Source organism: Melanotaenia boesemani, chromosome 3 (genome assembly GCF_017639745.1).
Source record: "Melanotaenia boesemani isolate fMelBoe1 chromosome 3, fMelBoe1.pri, whole genome shotgun sequence".
Classification (NCBI taxonomy): Eukaryota; Metazoa; Chordata; class Actinopteri; order Atheriniformes; family Melanotaeniidae; genus Melanotaenia; species Melanotaenia boesemani.
This window is the reverse complement of record NC_055684.1, coordinates 11,030,020-11,050,181: the sequence shown is the minus strand read 5'-3', so window position 1 is coordinate 11,050,181 and position 20,162 is coordinate 11,030,020. Positions and strand designations below refer to the sequence as shown.

General features: G+C 37.7%; 1 protein-coding gene across 1 annotated transcript in view; it reads right to left on the bottom strand.

Moving 5' to 3' along the window:
* mmp24 (matrix metallopeptidase 24) overlaps positions 1 to 20,162 on the bottom strand; it is a 78,421-nt gene that overhangs the window by 51,873 nt on the left and 6,386 nt on the right. The gene's annotated exons all lie outside the window — the stretch shown is intronic.

The following is a 20,162-nucleotide window of genomic DNA, read 5'->3' as shown; positions in this document are numbered from 1 at the left end:
GGTTTTATGGACAGATACATCATTTAAGGGAGGGTATAAACCTTCAGATTTTCCACTGTTTTCCTTTAACTTTTCAGTTTAAGGTTTGTTAAAACAAAACAAAGACACTAAAAACAAGTTTCATCCCTCTGGTAAGGAACCCAGTTGGCTGCCATGTTCCTAACATATGATACATTGCTGTGAGATTCTAAAATATACATGATGCTTCCTCAACCATACTTTTAGTACTGCAAGGTCTTTTGCTGCTCCCAAGGATGACAGATTTATTCCAGAAGTAGAGGATCAAAAATGAGAGATATCAGACTGTCTGAGGAGGCTGAAACATCAGATCTGGTTACTGACTGACAAATCTGAGGCTGGGATTGTTGTTGTCCAGGCAGCCTGGATGTAATCGCAACAAAATGAGTTATAATGACATGAGATGTCCTTGAAAGAGACTGCAGTGAATTTTAGGTTTGTTAATGATGCAGATGCATAATCTTTGTTGAATGCAAAGACTTAAAATGGCTGCAGCAATTCACCTGCCCCTCTGTCAAAGACAGTAACGTCACAAAGAGGCAGGAAATGATATAATAATTAACTTTATCATGGGAAAGCCTTGTACCCCCACACAGTAAATTGTAACACTGGCTTTAGTAGAGTATACTCAGAGAATACAACTTTATTTTAATCCAGTTGTTATTTACACTGATGTTCTTTGGAGAATAAAGTGTAGAATAAATCAATTTACTGAAGCTGAATCAATAGAAATGAGTATGCAAAAATGGGGGAATTCAATGCACAATCCTGTCTACTTCTATTTAAAGACAACAAATCAGAAGTAGTTCATTGCATCAAACTTTGTCTCTTTAATATCATAGTTTAATAATAATATAGTTTGAATTACTCTGTAGTTTTTAAAGTTCTTTTTTGATCAATAATTCACATGACTTAAAAAAAACTTTATAAGGTTTTCAGTGAGAGCTGAATATATTTGAAACAGATGATTATGTCATGCCCTTTTCCCAATCATAAAAACTAAAATGTCTCAGTTTTTATTGTTTAGTTTTCAAACTGAGTAATTTACTTAAAAAAAATAAAAAGTTTACAAAATTATCTCATGTCATTCTTGATAATGAAAGGAGAAAAACTCATGATGTGGTCAATATCATCCTCAGACCTCAACCCTACTGAGAACCTGTGGAGCATCCATAAAATGACTATCTATGAGGCTGCCAGGCAGTGTTCTGTAAATGCAGAATAAATTGGAACAGGATGCATAATACAACATATTAAAGAGGGAGAAATAATCAACCAAACACAAATTTTCTTAATTTTGTGCTAAGTTTATTGTCATGTTTTTATAAGTAATGAATGGACAGAACTTGAGCAACAATTTCCCCTGCAGAGATGCCAAATAATGCAGCTGAATCCTAATCTGGGGATCTGTCTGGGGTCACAATTCAGTCAAATACACATCTTTAGTTTTTAGTCTGGGATTTTGAGGAGATATCTAGTGTTCATCTCTAATAATGCCAATAAATGAACTGAAATCACGTCTTAGATCTGCAGATCCTCTCTGTACATCAGTTTTACAGGCAGAAACCACTAACAGGTCGTTGTATGCATACTTTGTTTACCCCTGAAATTGTGGCAGCTGTAATTCAATATCACAGGAGGTGAGCAAACTCAAGCAAGAGACAGGTGGGAATAAAAAGTGAGATGACAAAATGCCAGGATTAAAATAAAGACTCTGGAAAAAAAAAAGCTACCAGGAGATTTCTTGTAAATGTCATAAAGGAACTGAGAGCTTTTTCTCCTGAATAAAATCTGATTCACATGGATCCAAAAAAATCAATGTTAATCCACAGACCTCACAGATGATTCTTATTATGTTGTATTTTTCCACTTTGCAGCCGCCTGTCTCTTTAAAGTGACATAATACAATCTCACAACACTCTAGAGACGAGGATGGAGAGGAGGGAAGAAAGGATGAAAAGGACAGAAAAATTAAAAGAAAGGCTGTTGAAAAAGAGCAGCAGAGATAAGAGGAAGAAGGGTTGGGAGAGGAGAGGCGACTGAGGGGGGAAGCTGAGCTCTTCTCTACAGCAGGTCATTAATAATTCAGAGTGTGGCAGCCTCTCCCAGCCAGTCCAGGCCCAGAAATCAGCTCAATATTCGTTTCATACTGCCACAACACAGGCAGCTTTCCAAACCCCAGGGATTCTTCCTCAGATTAAAAATCTAAGTGTTGAAGTACGCAGTCAAACTCTTGAGATAAAAACTCACTTATTTACTTACTGTCTTAAAAGTAGGATATTTAAAAATTCCAAATATTGAACTCAGCAAAAGATAAAGCTGAGACAAAAAGTATGAGACAATAAGTAAAAATCTGAGATAATTTGCCTGAATTGGGCAAAATGAGTTTAAAACAAGCAATCATATTCTATTCTATTCTATTCTACAGTCATTTAGCAGACGCTTTTATCCAAAGCGACTTACATTTGAGAGGAAGAACAACACAAGCATGAATTCAAACAAGATGGGACGTCATAATTAAGTGATAGTCAGACCGCTTTTGAGTCCAGTTGGACCCAGGTGCTGTCATGTAGTGCTAGTGCAGTGCATATAATTTTTTTTTTTTTTTTTTTTTTTTTTTTAGTCATTTTATTTAAATACAGGATCACGATTTCATCACACAATATCATCTTGGGCATAAGTGCACACAGCTTCTTCAGTACTTGGTTGAGCCAAAAAGCTGGACAAATCTTTCTAACTCATTTAGTTAAGCTAAATGTGGAAATGCTCCTTAAACAACTGAGTCTTTAGCTTGGTCTTAAAAGTGGATACGGACTCTGCGGATCGGACGGAGTTTGGTAGATCGTTCCACCACCGGGGAACAACAGAGGAGAAGAGTCTAGCTACTGATTTTGCACCACGTTGTGGTGGGAGCACTAGGCGTCTTTCACTGGTAGAGCGTAAGTTTCGATAGGGAGTGTAGCTCTGGATTAAGGAGTCAAGGTAGACCGGAGCCGTTTGGGTTATTGTTTTGTAAGCCAGAAGCAGAGCTTTGAATTTGATGCGTGCTGCAACCATAGAATGCAGACCTTCACCTAGACAACGTATTACTTTATTGCAATTGTTTTTCTTTTTTGTTTGTTTTTTGTATAGAAGCTCTAATGACAAAATTATGCCAATCTCCCAATAGTAAAAAAACCCTTTAGAACAATTCCTGGATCCAGGAGGTGATCCGGATCACTTCCAAAATCTAATCACTTGTTCCTTTTTACAATTTCTAAAATTTCTTGAAAATTTCATCAAAATTTGTCCATAACTTTTTGATTTATGTTGCTAACAGACATACCAGTGCTGCCAAATGCATGACTACATGAATACATGTAATTAAAAAACAAAACTGCCAAATATTTATAAAATAAATTTTTATATGCGTATGAATTATGAGATTACATTTTAAAACTTTGACTTGAGTCGAAATTCAGACAAAAAAGTCAAGTCGGAAACTTATGAGGTCAAATGGATGTCTGAGTCAAAACCAAATGATTTTCAGATAAAAAGAAAAAACTAGTTTTTAAAATGACCAAAAATGAATGTCTGGCTTTTCACGAGGAAAGATAAAAATAGAGAACATTTTCCATTAAACCTGACAGAAACAGCTCCCAGTTTGGCAACAGGAAGCAGACATCCTCTCTACCTTTGAGATCAGGCTTTAAACTTTCTGTTTTCATAAATCTTATAGTTAGGTCTGGTTTGGGTGACCCTTATCCATCCCTTTAGTTCTGCTGCTATAGTATGAGGCTGCTGGGGGATGCCCCATGATGCACTAGGCTCCTCTCTGCTCTCTTTACTCTTCATGTATTAAATGAATATCTGATGTTGTCGTCATTAATGTGTGTTTTGCTTGTTCTTTATCAGCTGGTATTCCCAGCCTAGAGATACACCCTCTTTCCTGTCCTCTCCACCCCCACCTGGTCCAGGGCAGATGGACATCCTTCCTGGTTCTGGTTATGATTGAGGTTTTCCTTCCTGATAAAAGGGAGGTTTTCCTCTCCACTGTCTCCTCATACATATTAAATCAAAGATAAATTTAATGCAATCCTTTGGTTACTTTGGCTCTGTAATATTTTTTTTTAATAAAATGGTTAAGCTGAATACAGTTATTATAAATTGGACTAACGTGGATCATGTGGATTTGTTTTAATTTGTTTAAAATTGAACTACAATGAACTGGTTTGAATTGGGCTGTCTGTAACAGTACTTTGAAATGACTTTGTCATGAATTGATGCTAGACTAATAAAGGTGAATTTAATTGAATATTTCTTTGACTTCTTGTCAAACTTCATAAAAATCCAAGATAAATGGTAAAATAAGGGCAAAATACATCTGTCTTTTGTATCTCAAACTAAAACATCAACTTCTTATGTCTCAGCTGCATTATTAGTTGTTTTTATGTGTTAAAGTCAGTGCTTTTCTTTTATTTTGGTGTTTTTTTTTATCTTTCACTTCATCTGTTTTTGATTAAAAGTGTAAATGTAGACACAAACATGGCAGAGTGGACCAGGCGGTAGAGCAGATCGTCCAATGATCGTAAGGTTGGTGGTTTGATTTCTGCTCCCCTAGTTGATCTGTCGTGTCTTTGGGCAAGACATTTCACCCTCCTTGCCTCCAGTGTCGGCATTGCTGGTGTATGAATGTTCAGTGGTGGTCGGAGAGGGCGTAGGCACAGATTGGCTGCCATGTTTCCGTCAGTCTGCTCCAGGGCAGCTGTGGCTACACATACAGCTACCATCACCAAGTATGAATGAGTAATGGACACAATTTACATTACAATGTAAAGCACTTTGGGTGCCTTGAAAAGCGCTATATAAATCTAATCCATTATTTTATTATTATTACAAAGGCACAACATGCTTTATGAGGCCAGAGGAAGCTGACAATCCAGTGAAAAACTCCTCTGCAATAAATCTGCAGTAATGACAACTCCACTCCAACAAAACAGCTAAATCTAATAAATTTTATTCTGTTCCTTCAGAAGCAGTCATTAAAAAGAAAACAAAAGACATCTGCACCCCAGGCCACAAACAACTTCCCTGCATCTGTCAGGTTCCTCATGAAGGAAGACAAGTAAGTGTTATTACTGTGAATAATTTGTGTCAACTGTTTTAAAATGAAACAAAAAATTTAACAAACAAGGTCTGAACAACAGTTCTTCACAAATACAAATAGAGCAAAGCCCTCCCCATTCCACTTCTAAAGTTCAGCACATTACGGTGTAACAAAAAAAAAATCTGGTCTCTAACAACTGAATCCACTCTTAGTGTTTCCTAAGGAATTAAGATGGTCAGTAGCAGCCAGGTAATGCTAACCGATGCACCTATTATTGATCATAATCATTTTGAGCTCCTCAATAACAGCAGATGTTTGCCGGTTTGACAAGGAGGGAAGACATCAGCAATTATCTAAGAGAAGCAACTGTTCTTCTTCAATCTGGACAGGGTTGTATATAGGTCATTTCCAATCTGGAGTCCATCATTCTAAGAAAAAATGTGGAAAACATTCAAAACAGATGCTATTCTTACCAGAAGTGGACATCCCAGCAAGTTCAGCCCTGAGTCTGAGCGTGCAATGCTCAGAGAAACTGCAAAAAAAAATCCCAAGAGCTACACTGGCGTCTCTCCAGGCCTCAGTTAGCATGTTAAATGTTAAAGTTCCTGACAGTTCAATAGACTAAACAAGTATGGCCTTTTGGGAAGGGGTTGCAAGAGAAAGACTTTTGTCTACAAAAAGAACACGGCAACACAGCTTAGAAGACTTCTGGAACAGTGTCCTATGGACAAACTAGACTGAGCCGGATTCTGCCGAAGGTTTTTCCTTCCTGTTAAACGGGAGTTTTTCCTTATCACTGTCGCCCCCTTGCATTCTCAGGTTGAGGGATTGGATTGAAGTCAAGATTAGATGGAATCTGTTGGTTTGTCTTAACTAGTCTATTATTTATTATTAACTGGCTCAAACTGATTTGTCTGTAATGTGCCCTGAGATCAAATTGTTGTTAGGTTGTGCTTATAAATAAAGCTGAATTGAATTATAGTAGGTGATTGTCATTTTTTTTCAGCCTTTACACCGACTGATCGAGCTGACATTGTTATTTGCGTTATGAACCTGAACCTTTACCCATTTCAGACCTTAGTGCTAAAACCTGAATCATCAAACAACCTTGTGTTCAGGTCCAAAATGTCCTCATGGTGCATTGGTGTCTTTTTCAGAGATGTTACGAGAATTATTTACAGTGATAAAATGCCACAATTAATTTATCATACAGATGAAAAAAAAAATAAATTAAAGATTTAAATGAAAAATACTATATTAATCCCAGAAGGAAATTTCAATAAAGAAAAATAAAGAAAGAAACTCCATATCTGTAAATAAATTTGTTTTAAAAGTTAAAAGAAATGTTCAAAAACATTTTCATACTGTAGTTTCAAAAAAGTCCAGGTAGAGGTCCTGTAGCCTTTTCCCAAGTTTATATGTAGTATTATGTAGTATATTTATTGATTACAGACCATTTATTGTTAATTAACTTTGTTTCTATATTATTTTGTTACGTTGGCATCAAAGTTTACAGACCTATAAGGAGTTTGGATGTAAATTTAAATATTCAGTGTTAGAAAATTAATTCAAGCTAAATAATCATGATGTTAAAACTATTTCTCTGAATACCAAGAAAATTTATAGTCATTATGACATCCCTAGATAGTTATAAACTAAAATCTGTCCACAAACACACAGACACAGACACACACACACACACACTGCAGTAATGGACCTTAACGCAGCATCCATCAGCATCTTTGGGTGTATGTGTGTGTTTGTGCATCCAGCTGCTACCAGCTCAGAGGAAGCAGTTCAAGTTAAATAATTGACCAGTTGCTAATTTACAATAATTACTAAAGCACGATCAAAGTGTGCACGCACACACACAAACACACACACACCAAATCATGTTTCTATTACTTTAGAAGACATTACATTAACTTACATTAACGTCTTCGACTCTTCACCAACCCGAACCCCGAACCTGGCCTAGGAGCTTTATCTTACATTTAATGATTCATGACATGAGCACCTGGTTTTTATCTCAACAGGAAGTCAAGCCATCACATACAAACTGACCTATGTCCTCTCAAAACATACACACAGACACACACTGGATGCCACCCGGTGGTCTCACAACTGTCAATCAACAGCCACATGGTGGACATCAAAGTCTTCTATAAGCCTTCAAATCTCATTAAGAGAGCAGTAATTTTCAATATGACCACCAGCATGTTTAATACACAACCTGAATTTATCGATTGGCAACAAAGAGTTGTTAAAAGAAATGATGGATTTATTATTTCTGGAGACAGCTTGATGCATTTTAATACTGCCAGGGTTTGCTTTTTTATTTTTATTTATTTATTTATTTATTTTAGATCTCTTCAGTCAGCTGAAGTCCCCTCATGGCTGGGTGTAGAGGAAATATTGTGTTTATAAAGACATTCAATCTGATGTTTGCAGAGTGCAGAGATGACAGTTCGACATTTAGTAAAGTTCAAAGTTCAGTTTAACATTGGAGGATGAGCCGAAAGGTCCACAGAGCAGAAAGGTCCATTCTATACTGGAGGAGGGGAGGGTGGTATTTTGGCAATGCCTACACAAATGCTGAAGATCCACATCATCAGGTCCATCTGCTCAACTGCATGTTAACACAAATATCTAATCAACCAATCACATGTCAGCAACTCAATGCATTTAGTCACGTAGACAAGGTGAAGACGACTTGCTGAAGTTCAAACTGAGCATCAGAATGAGGAAGAAAGAGGATTTAAGATACTTTGAATGTGGCATGGTTGTTGGTCTGAGTGTTTCAAAAACTGTTGCTCTACTGGCATTTTCACACACATCCACCTCTAGGGTTTACAGAGAATGGTCTGAAGAAGAGAAAATATCCAGTGAGCAGTAGTTGTCTGGAACAAAATGTCTTTTTGATGTCAGAGGTCAGAGGGGAATGGGCAGACTGATTGGAGATGATAGAAAAGCAACAAGAGGTCAAATAACTACTGGTCGCAAACAAAGTGGTAGAATAGCATCTCTGAACACACAACCTGTCTAACTTTGAAGCAGATGGACTACAGCAGCAGAAGACCACACTGGGTGCCTCCTGTCAGCTGGGAACAAGAAACTGAGATTACAGTTCACACAGACTTACCAAACCCGGACAATAGTAGATGAAAAAACATCTGGTCTGATGAGTCTTCATTTCAGCTTCATATTCATATGGAAGAATCAGAATTTGGTGGAAACAACACGAAAGCATAGATCCATCCTGCCTTGTGTCAACGGTTCAGGCTGCTGGCGTTGTAATGATGTGGAGACAGACTTTGGGTCCTTTAAGTCCCATTTCCACCAACGGAAATTATGCTGTTCCTGCTGCTTTCTTATTACAGAGTCCCAAAGAAGTTACAATTCTTTCAACCAATCAACGAATTGCAGTGTGTCAAGCTCCACCCTTTAGAGTTGGATCAGTAAGATTGGGACCCCAGTGGAAGGATCACAAAAAATTAGGATAGATATTCTGGTACCCTTTACAGGGTACCCTTTACAGTTTTTGCATTTGGAAAGGCGAGAAAACATACTGACCAAGGCTGTTTGGAGGAAACAGGGCTTTAGTACCAAAATTGCATCATTTAAACACCACAGCCTACCCAAGCACTGTTGCTGACCATGTCTATTCCTTTATCACCAGTGTACTGTTTTATGATGGCTACTTCCAGCAGGATAATGCATCATGTCACAAAACTCAAATCATCTCCAACTGCTTTCTTGAACATGTCAATGAGTTAACTGGACTCCAACGGCCTCCACAGTCACCAGATCTCAATCCAATAGAGCAGCTTTGGGATGTGGTGGAACGGGAGAGTCTCATCATGGATGTATAGCCGACAAATCAGCAGCAACTGTGTGATGCTGTCATGTTGATATAGAGTAAAATCTGAGGAATGAACACCTTGTTGAATCTATGACAACAAGGCACAAGAATTAAGGCACTTATGGAGGAAAAAGGGGTCCAAGCAGGAACTAGCAAAGTGGACATGAGGAGGTTAGTAGCCCCCTCACTGCTTGTGATCTCTGTGAACACATTACTCAAACTGCATCATATAAAGTTTTTTTAAAATAATGATTTAGCATGTTACAACCATTTTGGCAGATCTGCAGGTCAAACTTGATTAATGTCAGAAACAGCAGGTTTCAGACATGGGTCAGTGTGTCCATATAAATGTTTAATGTTGTAAGAAAACTAAAAGGAAAAGAGGCCTCTGCACCACAAGATGACATACCCATAAATATCAGAGAGAAAAAAAAAAACAGACGGGTCTAACATCCTAACAGAAAAAGTGCTTTAATTTAAATATTTTAATGGCACTTGAAAGCTTTAAATCACATTTAACTTGCATGAAGGCAACAAGCCTGATGATTCAGGCTTCACTGCTGGTGGGAGGCGGTGACTCTGAACCTAAGCTTTACAAACCCCTACAGGGCTCCCACCATGTCAGAGGACTAAAAATGAATCAAAACAAAAGAAAGCATGAATCTTAATTCTTGCATCTTGAAGGGGGATCAGTAATTCTTCAGGGGTCAACAGTCACTTTGAGCTGACTCACCCTGTTTGATCGTATGAAAAAGTTTGAGCACAGCCTGATTTTTCTTTTTATATGAGGTGACTCACCTTGAGATCAATAAAAGGTGAGATGACAAAAGAATGCAGGAAGGATTGCTGCTGTGAAATCTTTCATTTAAAGGCATCAGAGCACATCATCAGGGAAGGAAGCTGGTTTTGGTCAGAATATACAATTCTAATTGACAGTGGAGGACAAACATCATCAGCTGTGTTAGCAAATGGTCCAAAAACTGTAGTTCATACCTTTATATTTACATTATTCGTGCTATAAACATGATCAGCCTTTTCCTTCAACCAGGACACTAAACTTTCCTTTTCCTCGAGCGTTCCATCTCTTCTCATACAGCTTATCTGCTCAGTTACATAAATCCCTCAAAACATCTCTGAGAAGAAATCATCCACTTCTGTGACTCTGAGTTCTGTGTTATTCACCAAAAAACAGTCAGTACTGCCTCTTCTTTGTAGCTGCTGCAACTAAAAATATCATAAAACAAACAGACACCTGAAGGAGGTCACCTATTAAAGCTGCATCCATCTCTGCCAAACAAACCCTAAGATGCTCATAAATGCTTTGCTAGATTAGTTTTTTTTTTTTTTAATAATTTTGTTTTGTGTGTTTCTTCAGGACTGTAAAATTAGGGTCATGTAGACCAGCAGTTTATCATCAGCTGTCTGACGTGCAGACAGTCTGAGGATCTTACAAGCCTATGCAAAGATTTAATATTTATGTACTGTTAATGCATTAGTGCAGTCTCAAGGGTGCACAAGCCAGTGTTCTCCTTGTGCCGGTCCAGAGCCCGGAAAAACGCAGAAGGTTGTGTCAGGAAGGGTGTTCGATATAAAATCTATGCCAAATCAAATATGTGAATCAGTCCGATGGAAAGCGATAAAGAATAGGAGTTATCTTGAAGCAGGAATTCATTAGGAATGCTCTGGAGGTGCAAACAATACTGTTAGCGATAAAGCCCCACATATAGGATGTGAGTTAGAATAAATGATGCAAAGTATCCTGAGAGATGAAAGAGTTTTTACTGGTGCAGACTTCAATAGACATGTTGGTGATCGGTGATGAGGAAGTGATGGACAGGTTTGATGTCCAGAATAGGAACACAGCGAGACAGATGATAAAGAGGTTAGGTAAGAAGAGATTAGACAGAAATACCAGGATAAGCAGTGTAAGGTGAAGGTATAGGTGGCAAAGACCAAACGTGGCATGTTAGCTAGATTGGACAGTTAGGAGGGAGTGACTGGTTTATACAGGCTGGTGAGGCAGACAGATAGAGATGGACGAGCAGCAGGTTAGGCTGATTAAGGACAGAGAGAGAGAAATGTAAGATGGAGAGAGTACTTCGAAGAGCTGACGAATGAGAAAAACAAGAGAATTAAGAGTAAAAGAGGTGGCCAATCATAGGTAAATCTGAAAAACTGGAGGATCCTAGAGTCAGATGTCATTTGCTTGCTAGGGGTTCTGACTACAAACAAAAAAAGCAACCAACACCATCACAGCCCATGCAGCCAAAGACCTGGTTCTGATAAGTTCTGTGTCAATATTGTTCAAGGTTATAAGGTAATTTCCAAACTATTTAGTCCATAATTCTGCAAAAAGAACGATCATTTAGAAATGGAAAACATTCAAGACTGCTGCCAATCATCCCAGCAGTGGACATCCCAGCAAGTTCAGCCCAAGGTCAGAACATGCAATATTCAGAGAAACTGTAAAACACCCAAGAGCTACATCTCAGACTCTCAAGGCCACAATTAGCATGTTTAACATTAAAGTTGATGACAATTAGATCATCTATTGATGTTCTGATCATATTAAAACAGTGAAGTACCAAACTTTTTAACAGTACAGGTGTTGCAGAAATCCTGCCCTCAGAGTAGAAAGTGCAGTTGGCACTGATCACTTTCACCTCCTGTTCTGAGATGCTTGCAGCAGAAGTGTTTGCGACACGCTGTCTGTTTGCATATTTGTCCACCTGATTGGCTATAGCTCCCTCTGTCTCTAAGCTTGATTGCTCCCCCCCAGCCCAAAACACTCATCTGTGCATCAGCCTGCCAGTGTGTCTACTCCTTGTCTGCTGTGATAAAAATAGACCTCATCTCACCCTGTTAAACTATTTACCGTCTCAGCCTGAGTGCAGCGGATGCTAACAGCCGACTACTTTCCTGTGCAAATACAGTCTTTATCTGAATAAGTGGGCTGTTCGGCTTTCTGAAGACTTCTAAAATCAGCCTGTAAAAGCATCTCCATCTGCTTAAATATGGATGATACTGATGCAAAAGTAGAAAAAAAGTTCAAATATGTAGGAAGTCATGGTATCTTATTACAAAAAGAGAAGATTCGTGATCAAGGAAAAGAAAAATGTTTAGCCTGTAGTATAAATCTGAAAAGTACTGAACTGTGTTCCATTAACAATGCTGTAAAAAACAGGTTTGAGCCTCATTTCTTTATAAACTATACTTTCAGGAAAACATGAAATAGTAGCAGTACTATATTAAAGCATGTTCAAATATGGATATAAATACAGTTTATGGAGCGTAAACAGTCAATCCAATTTTAAAGGGTGGTCACTCCATCAGACTGGTTGCGACTGAGTTCAGTCCAGTTCTTGTGTCACGGGACATCCCTCAGCCTTTTCTCCTTGTTTCCCTTTCTTAATTCCCTTTCTTCTTGACAGCTAGTCTTCCATGGAGACTATTTCTGATGAGGCTTCGGCCTACAGTAGATGGATCAGCTGAAGGTTCAGATGCATCTTTCAGGTCCTGTGTCAGGTCTTTGCTAGATTTGTTCCTATTTCTTCAGGACATCACTTTCAGATCCTGGTGTAGATAGTTTTTTTAGTCATGACACTTCTTCTTTTGTTCGCCACTTGTCCAGATTTCTCAAATGTTTTAAGGACACTGCACACCATGCTGAGATATGCCAACTTTTCAGCTAAGAGCTCTTTGGGAATCACTTTGTTGGTGCAGAAATCCTATTTTCTGTCTGTCAAGCTGTGTTATTTTTAGATGTTTTTCAGAGATGCAACAAAGGAAATGGGAAGAAATTATGCATCTTTGTGACAGGCTAAAAGAAACAAAGAGCCTAAAGATCCATTTAAAACTGGTTCTTTGTTGTCTGTTATGTGTTGATAACAACACTGGTTCATCCCTTGAGTTAGGACTCAGGAGCCATTTTTATGCTTGAACGATTCAAAGATCAGAGTTAAATGGCTTATTATATAAAAAAAATAACACACACACTCATTTGAAAATAGTCAGGTAGCAGGACTAAAAATGGGGGTGAAAAAAGAAAACATCCAAAGAAATACTTTAAAAGATTACAACAAGGTCATATTTTAAGAAATGAGGACTGGACTAACAATTTAGTGCATGATTAGAAGTTGGAACCAGCATTAGTTTCTTATTTTTCTCTTAAAATAATTTTGTTAAATCAGTCTCACACAAAATGATCCAAAAGTAACTCAACAAGCTGTGATTCATGAAGGGAGCCATGTGACCGAAAACTGAACACATTTTCCCCACCCAACACACAGTACTTATTTTAAAGAAGCTGAAAAAGAAGCTGTGAAAAATAAAATAAAAAAGAAGCTTGATTTTATGAGCTGTTGTTTTGTTGAGTGTTGCCTCATTCAGATAAAAAGCTGGTGGAACTAATTCTCCAGTTAGAGCCATTAAACCATTTCAGAAGAATTAAGATTAAAGCAACACTACATAACACTACTTCAAACTTGTTTTGGTGGTACAGTGACATTTATTATGTATCATTCATGTATCCAGAGCTGCTGCTACCATTAAACATCCTGATGCTGAGGAAATGCAATTTACACTTTTTTTTCCCTTCCCAGAGCATCACATGAAAGCTGTGATTTGCGTTATGGCTCCATGCCACACACCAGCAACTGGATATCAACACACTGGCCATTTTGAACATGCACTGTGGCTGATTAGGCAAAGAAACCCAAGAGGACATTAGGAAGAGAAGTAAAGATAGAAAGAAATTTAGAAAGCAAGACATAAGACAAAAGTCAACATTGGACTGACTTTTACTGGCTGGAGAGAGCTCAGAGAAGAGACAGAATGCAAGATGGATGCTGAATTAACTTTCATTAGGGGGGAACAAAGTTCAGTAGTGTGATTTTAAAGTATTATTACTTTGGATTCAAACAAGTTCTTCCCTGTTGATACAAGATACCAAACGGCTGAAAGACAAACAGAAAATCATGCGAACAAGAAAACTGGTGATTCTCCTAAATCAAAAGAGATTTTAAATCTGATCTTTACAGGAACAGGAAGCAGATGCTCTGAAGTTGCCTCCTCTTACTATCACACGATTCTTCGGCAGAAATCAAAAGTCAACACAGAGCGAACAGTAGACAGCGAGGGATTAATGATGGAAAGTGGTGCTCATTGCTGAGTTCAGGTTTGCCGGTGCAGGTTTTTATTCATAGGCAACGAAAAGGAGTCATCATTTTGTTGAATATTCCCTCATCAAGTGAGGCCAAGGAGCAAAGAGGCAGATTCTGAAATGTCTCTGAGGAAATTTATTCTCAGCATTTCTGCACTTTGTCTCCTTAACCTGATTATCTGAGCGAGACACAAGAGGATGGCCCGATGAGGGTCGGCTCTGATTCATCAGCCAGGAAATACTCATAGTTTTCCCTCCTGTAAATATCAAATTTAAATGTAGGTGACTGATTATCAGATTGATACCTCTGAAACTTCCACAGACTAAAGATAAAGCCAATATTTTGACAATACAAAGATGAAAAACGAAACAAACATGAAAAGACTTCAAACTCTAAACCAGTAAGAAGAGCGAAAAAAAAGGCTTCCACACTGCAGCAAACACACAAAAACTGAGACAAAAGACTTTTTTTTTCTTTTTACCTCCAGCTGAAAACAACAAAGTTCCAAAAACTCACACACCTCCTTTTCCTCCATCTACACAGCAGCAGCAGCTTCCTGCCATCAGGGATGAATCTGTTACAAACGTGGTGAAAGCTTGTCCTCACACATTCTCATGCACCTCCTGCTGCGATTGCTTCTGAATCTGTGTCTGAGAAGACTGCAGCTTCATTTTTAGGATGAACAAACAGAATTAATTCAACTCTACTAGTGTTACCTTTTATAATAAACAAATTAATTTAGAAATTAATCTTTAACAGTTAATCTGTCGTGTGTTTTAAACTGAACTAAACATCAAACATTTTGACTTGAAATCCAAAGTGAACTCACAACTTGCAGCTCTCAGCTGTTACACATGAAAATAATAATAATAATAATAATAAAATTTTGCATTTACAGTAAAACAAATGAGTTTGTTGCATTATTATGGAGTCATGCATTTAAACAATGATTAACAATGACTCAAGTTTGAATGCTTATTAAAAACACTTTCACAGCACTTTTAAAAATGTTTTCAGCCAGTAGAAAAGGGGCTTAACCCTTAAAGACGTACTACAGAACTTTGTGGATTTTCTCAGTAATACACTCACTGCTGACGGCTGAGTCAGCATCCATCTTGCGTCCTATCTGTACAGCGAGCTCTCTCCATCCAGTAAAAGACAGTCTTATCTTGACTCTTGTCTTATCTCTTGTTCTGTTCCTTTCTCTGTTTCTTTTCCTCTCTTCCTCCAATAATGTTTGTGTTTCTTTGCTGAATCAGCCACAGTGCATGTCTAAAATGGCCGATTTGTTTATATCTGCTTGCCAGCGTGGGATGCAGTGCATAAAGCGAAACTCAACCACAACGTCATGCAGTGTCCCTGCTGAAAAAGATGTAAAGTGCAGCTTCTCAGTTTCTGGGCGTTGCAGGGCACCAACCGATCCAGATATGCACATAGCAGATGTCACTGTGCCCTCAAACAAGTCCAGAACGCATATTTTTAACGTCGGAAAGTTATGTAATGCGTCTTTAAAACCTGACATGAAATAGATAAAATTATAATGATAACCATCTTATCTAATAACCACTAGGGGGCAACCATTATGAAAATGCATTCTTAGGGACTGTTTTTAGCTGCAGAACATCAATATATCCACTAGGGGCAGCATTTTTAGGATATTGGTCTTCATGTAAATATTTTATGTATTTTTGTATAAAATATGTTGTATTTAGCTTTTTAGCTGATGATTCCTCACCTGAAAGGGTGCTGGTTCAGAGGATGTGTTAATGAGTTGTATTAAATTATGTGATTTGGAGGATTTGTTGAAAGCATTGCAGTTTAAATAAAGTTTGGGTAAACTTACAACATCAATTTCTCAGTTTGTCTCTTACAATGAAGCAAAGTTTTAGAAAAAAAAAAAAAAAAACTCAACAGGTCTGCTAATGAATTTTTAGATCACATCTAAAATTCCACCTGTAGCTCGTCTCTTAACAAACGTAGAACTTGTGCAGCTAAATCATTTGAATTTACACTGCGCATCAACAACCACACTCAGGCTGATGTAAAATGAAACCCTCTGAAGAATGCCCAGGTGGGACAGATGGGTTTGCAGCGATGACTTCATGTCTGTGGTGTCGTATAACAATCATACATCATCCACACACGCTCTGGAAGACAGACGGTCGATGTCTGCAAGGATATAGACCATTGCCTCTGTTAGGAGCTGAAGAGGGAGTACAACAGTGAAAAAAAAAAAAAAATAGACAAGAAAGATGATGAAAAAATTATTTCCTTTGTTAAAATCATACCAGGGCCAAATAAACAGGCATTACTAGTTAAATGACTGGTTTATAGTATAAACTATAAAGAAAACAACAGATTACATCATGAAAATCTGGACTAAACACCACAGACGCCCATCCAGTCGTTATTCAGATATTTCAGTGTGGACCCCTTTGCTGGATCGCCTGATGCAGCAAACATGGCTGAAAACTGTCAGTCAGCTGTAAATCAAAGTGGGGGAAGCAGAGAAGACGCTCTGGGTCAACAACAGGAGCTTCACTACAAATATGTGCTGAATAATTCAGAGGACCCTCAGCTTTGCATCACAGTGTGAGGAGCTCATAACTCCTGTCAGATTATTTGATCCAGATCACTATCTGACGTTGAAGTCAGGACCAGACTGACAGGGATTTACGATCCAAAGTGGCAGTGTTCAAACACCTGACGAAGAAGTGACAAATAAATATACACAAAGAAAAAAGCCTTGTCCTCTGCTATAAAAACATTAACGATACTTTTTTTTCATTTTTGTTGCTCCAATCGCTCAATCAACTTAACTTAAAATTTATTATCATTTCAATTATGTTATCCCTTTAAATATCAGTTGGATTACACAATATCACTGTTTTTATCAGGAAAAAATTGTTATTTTCCATACAACAGTTGATGGGTGGGTGGAAATATCAGTCTTAACCATTTAAGGCCTGAGTAAGTGGTAAGAATTTTTGAAAATTAGGTCTTTATTTGGCCCTTTAGCAAAATGTTACAAAAAATGTACTAAATTTTAATGGGATATTTACCATTTATTACCATCTGATGTATAATAACTATTATAGTGTAATCATCTGTTCCTTGTTTTCTATTAGGGGCCAGAAGACATGTATCAGATTGTGTTTAACAGGATTTTGAGCAAAGTTTTTAACATGAAGTGGTGCAAAATATCTAAGACATTGTACGTAATATCAAATATCATATCAAATATGCCACAATGGGGTCTGTTTGGTTAAATATACAAAATCTTGTAAGAAAATCAATTTTAATGTATCATTATTTTATTTGTGTTAAATTTAGAATTGCCTTCCCTTTCGAGTCATTAGAGGACTAAAAAGAGAAAATCTCCCATGAGCAGCAGTTGTCTGGACAAAAATGTCTTGTTGTTGTCATGGTCAGAGGAGAATGGGCAGACTGGTTGGCGATGACAGAAATGCAACAGGAAGTCAAATAACTACTGGTTCCAACCAAGGTATGCCTAACAGCATCTCTGAACACACAACCTGTCCAACCTTGAAGCAGGTGGATTACAGCAGCAGAAGACCACAACGGGTGCCTCCTGTCAGCTAAGAACAGGAAAGTGAAGCTAAAATTTACACAGACTCACCAACACTGGACAATAGAAGATGGAAAAACGTTTGCTGGTCTGATGAGTTTCCATTTCAGCTCCACATTCAGATGGTAGAGTCAGAATTAGGTGGAAACAACATGAAAACACTGATCCATCCTGCCTTGGATCAACAATTCTGGCTACTGCTGCTGGTGGTGTAATGGTGTGGGGATAATTTCTTGACACAGTTTTGGCTCCTTAGTACCAACGTGGCCTGGTTTAACCACCACAGCCTACCTGAGTATTGCTGCTGACAATGTCCATCCTTTTATTACCACAATGTACCATCTTCTGATGGTTACTTCCAGCAGGATAATACACCTTGTCACAAAGCTCCAATCATCTCCAACTGCTTTCTTGAACATGACAATGAGTTCACTGTACTCCAGGGGCCTCCACAGCCACCAGATCTCAATAAAAGAATTGAGGGAGTTCTGAAGGAAAAAGGGGTCCAACCTGGAACTAGCGAGACAAACCTGACAAGTGACCAGTGAGTGCATCGATACTCTTGTTACAACATCTATGACCAGTCTGGAATTCAAAACACCAAGTTTTGGGCCTGGACTTGATTTAACTTGGAAGTTAAGCAGAAAAACTTGCAAGGTGCACAATAATGACTTAAATAATGTCACACTTCTAGATGGGCTCCAGTTCCAGATTAGATGTGACTTAAATTGCTTTAACTTGTAAAGATCCTGGAGAGTAGGAAAAAAAAACCTAACAACTCTCGACAAACCGTTCAGTTAGTTTATGATTAGCGATGAGCATTATGAAGCTCCAGCAGGATGATCTGTACCGGCTTCAGGCACACAGCATAATTAAATTTACATCTCGGTGTGAAATGGTTTCCTCTTCCTGTGCTGCCACTCTGATCAAACGTAATCCCTCTGCGCTGCACCTGGGGAGCTTACAGACACTTTTCCTCCCAGCACAAACAGCCCTGCCTGGTGTTCATTTATAATTAGAACTGCCTCCCGTTTCCATCCTGCTCCCATCCCCATGACGCTGCAGGACACACACCTTAAATCTCCAACTAACTGCCACAAAAACAGCATTGTGGTGACTAAAGTCTGCCTGCACACTGGCTCTCTGTTAGAGTTTGTGTTGATGATTAGATCACAACAGGAGCTTTTACACTGAATTACACTCTGAGACGATTAGTAAACAGATCAACTAATCAAATGATAGTATTTAGTATCAAATATCTGGGTAATCAAATCATTTTTAAAATGTTTTTAAAATAAAAGGACTAATACTAAATGTTATCATTTATTTTTACTTTAGGGACTGCTTTTATACACCTGTATTTAGTAACATTTAAACATCGTGTGGTTAATGGATTCAGTGAAAGGAACAAAGAAAAATAACATTATTTTATTTTAAAACATGACAATGAATTTGTTTTGTTTTTTGTGAATTGTGTCTGGAATTTGCCCATTTTTGTTGTGAGGGTTGACTTTTTCTTTTAAATTAAATGCTTTTTTTTTTTTGTCAGGAGACCATTTTTTTCTGCCTCCTGTCCAAAATGACATACCCAAGATAAATGAGGCGTATCTTCAAACCTCCAGGGGCTGTGTATAATCTTGGTAGCAGCTTTTGAGGTGATCACAGAAGAACAATATACAAACAATAAATACAAGCAGAAAATGATAATTTAACTGACATAATTCAGGATATAGAGATCACACAATTAAACTCTTCTGGAAAATACAAGCTCTAAAATTTACAGATTTGATTCAGTTTAAAACAGCAAAATAATATCAGAGCAAGAAATCATTTATGTCCAAATATCTTTTTTTCAGAGAGATTAAAGCAAAAAACATCTACCAGTTTAAAATAGGGTACAAAAATGTAAATATTAGATAAATATAAGAACAGCAGTCTCTAGGAGAGTAAAGTTAGAAATATATTTCTTTTGTTTTTGTTCTGTTCTTTTTTTGCTTTTGTTTTGTGTCAGTTATTTTTGTTGTTTTTTGGGGGATGGGGGAAACATTGTAAATCATCTGTGGTGAAATAGAAGATTTGAATTGTGTGTTATAAACTGAGATAGAGACATAAAAGTTTATTCTTCTGGCTACTCCTTTTCAAACGTAAGGGGAAGGAAATGTTAAGTTGTAAATATTGTTAATGTTGTAAATTAGCATGTATGAAATAAATAAAAAATCGGGACACTAAGAGGAAAATGCTTGACATAATTTGACTCAATTACTTAATATTATTTATTGTTTTTCATGTGTCTACAGAGGCACTAAATCTCTCCTGGAGTTAAATGCTGAATCTTGTTCTGTGTCTCTCTGGAGTGCAAAGCCCTGCTGGAATCCTCTCTCTGGTGAAAGCAGGAAATTAGCCACAAGACTCGGAGGGGTTAGACTGGATAAAGTGCTGTGGTTT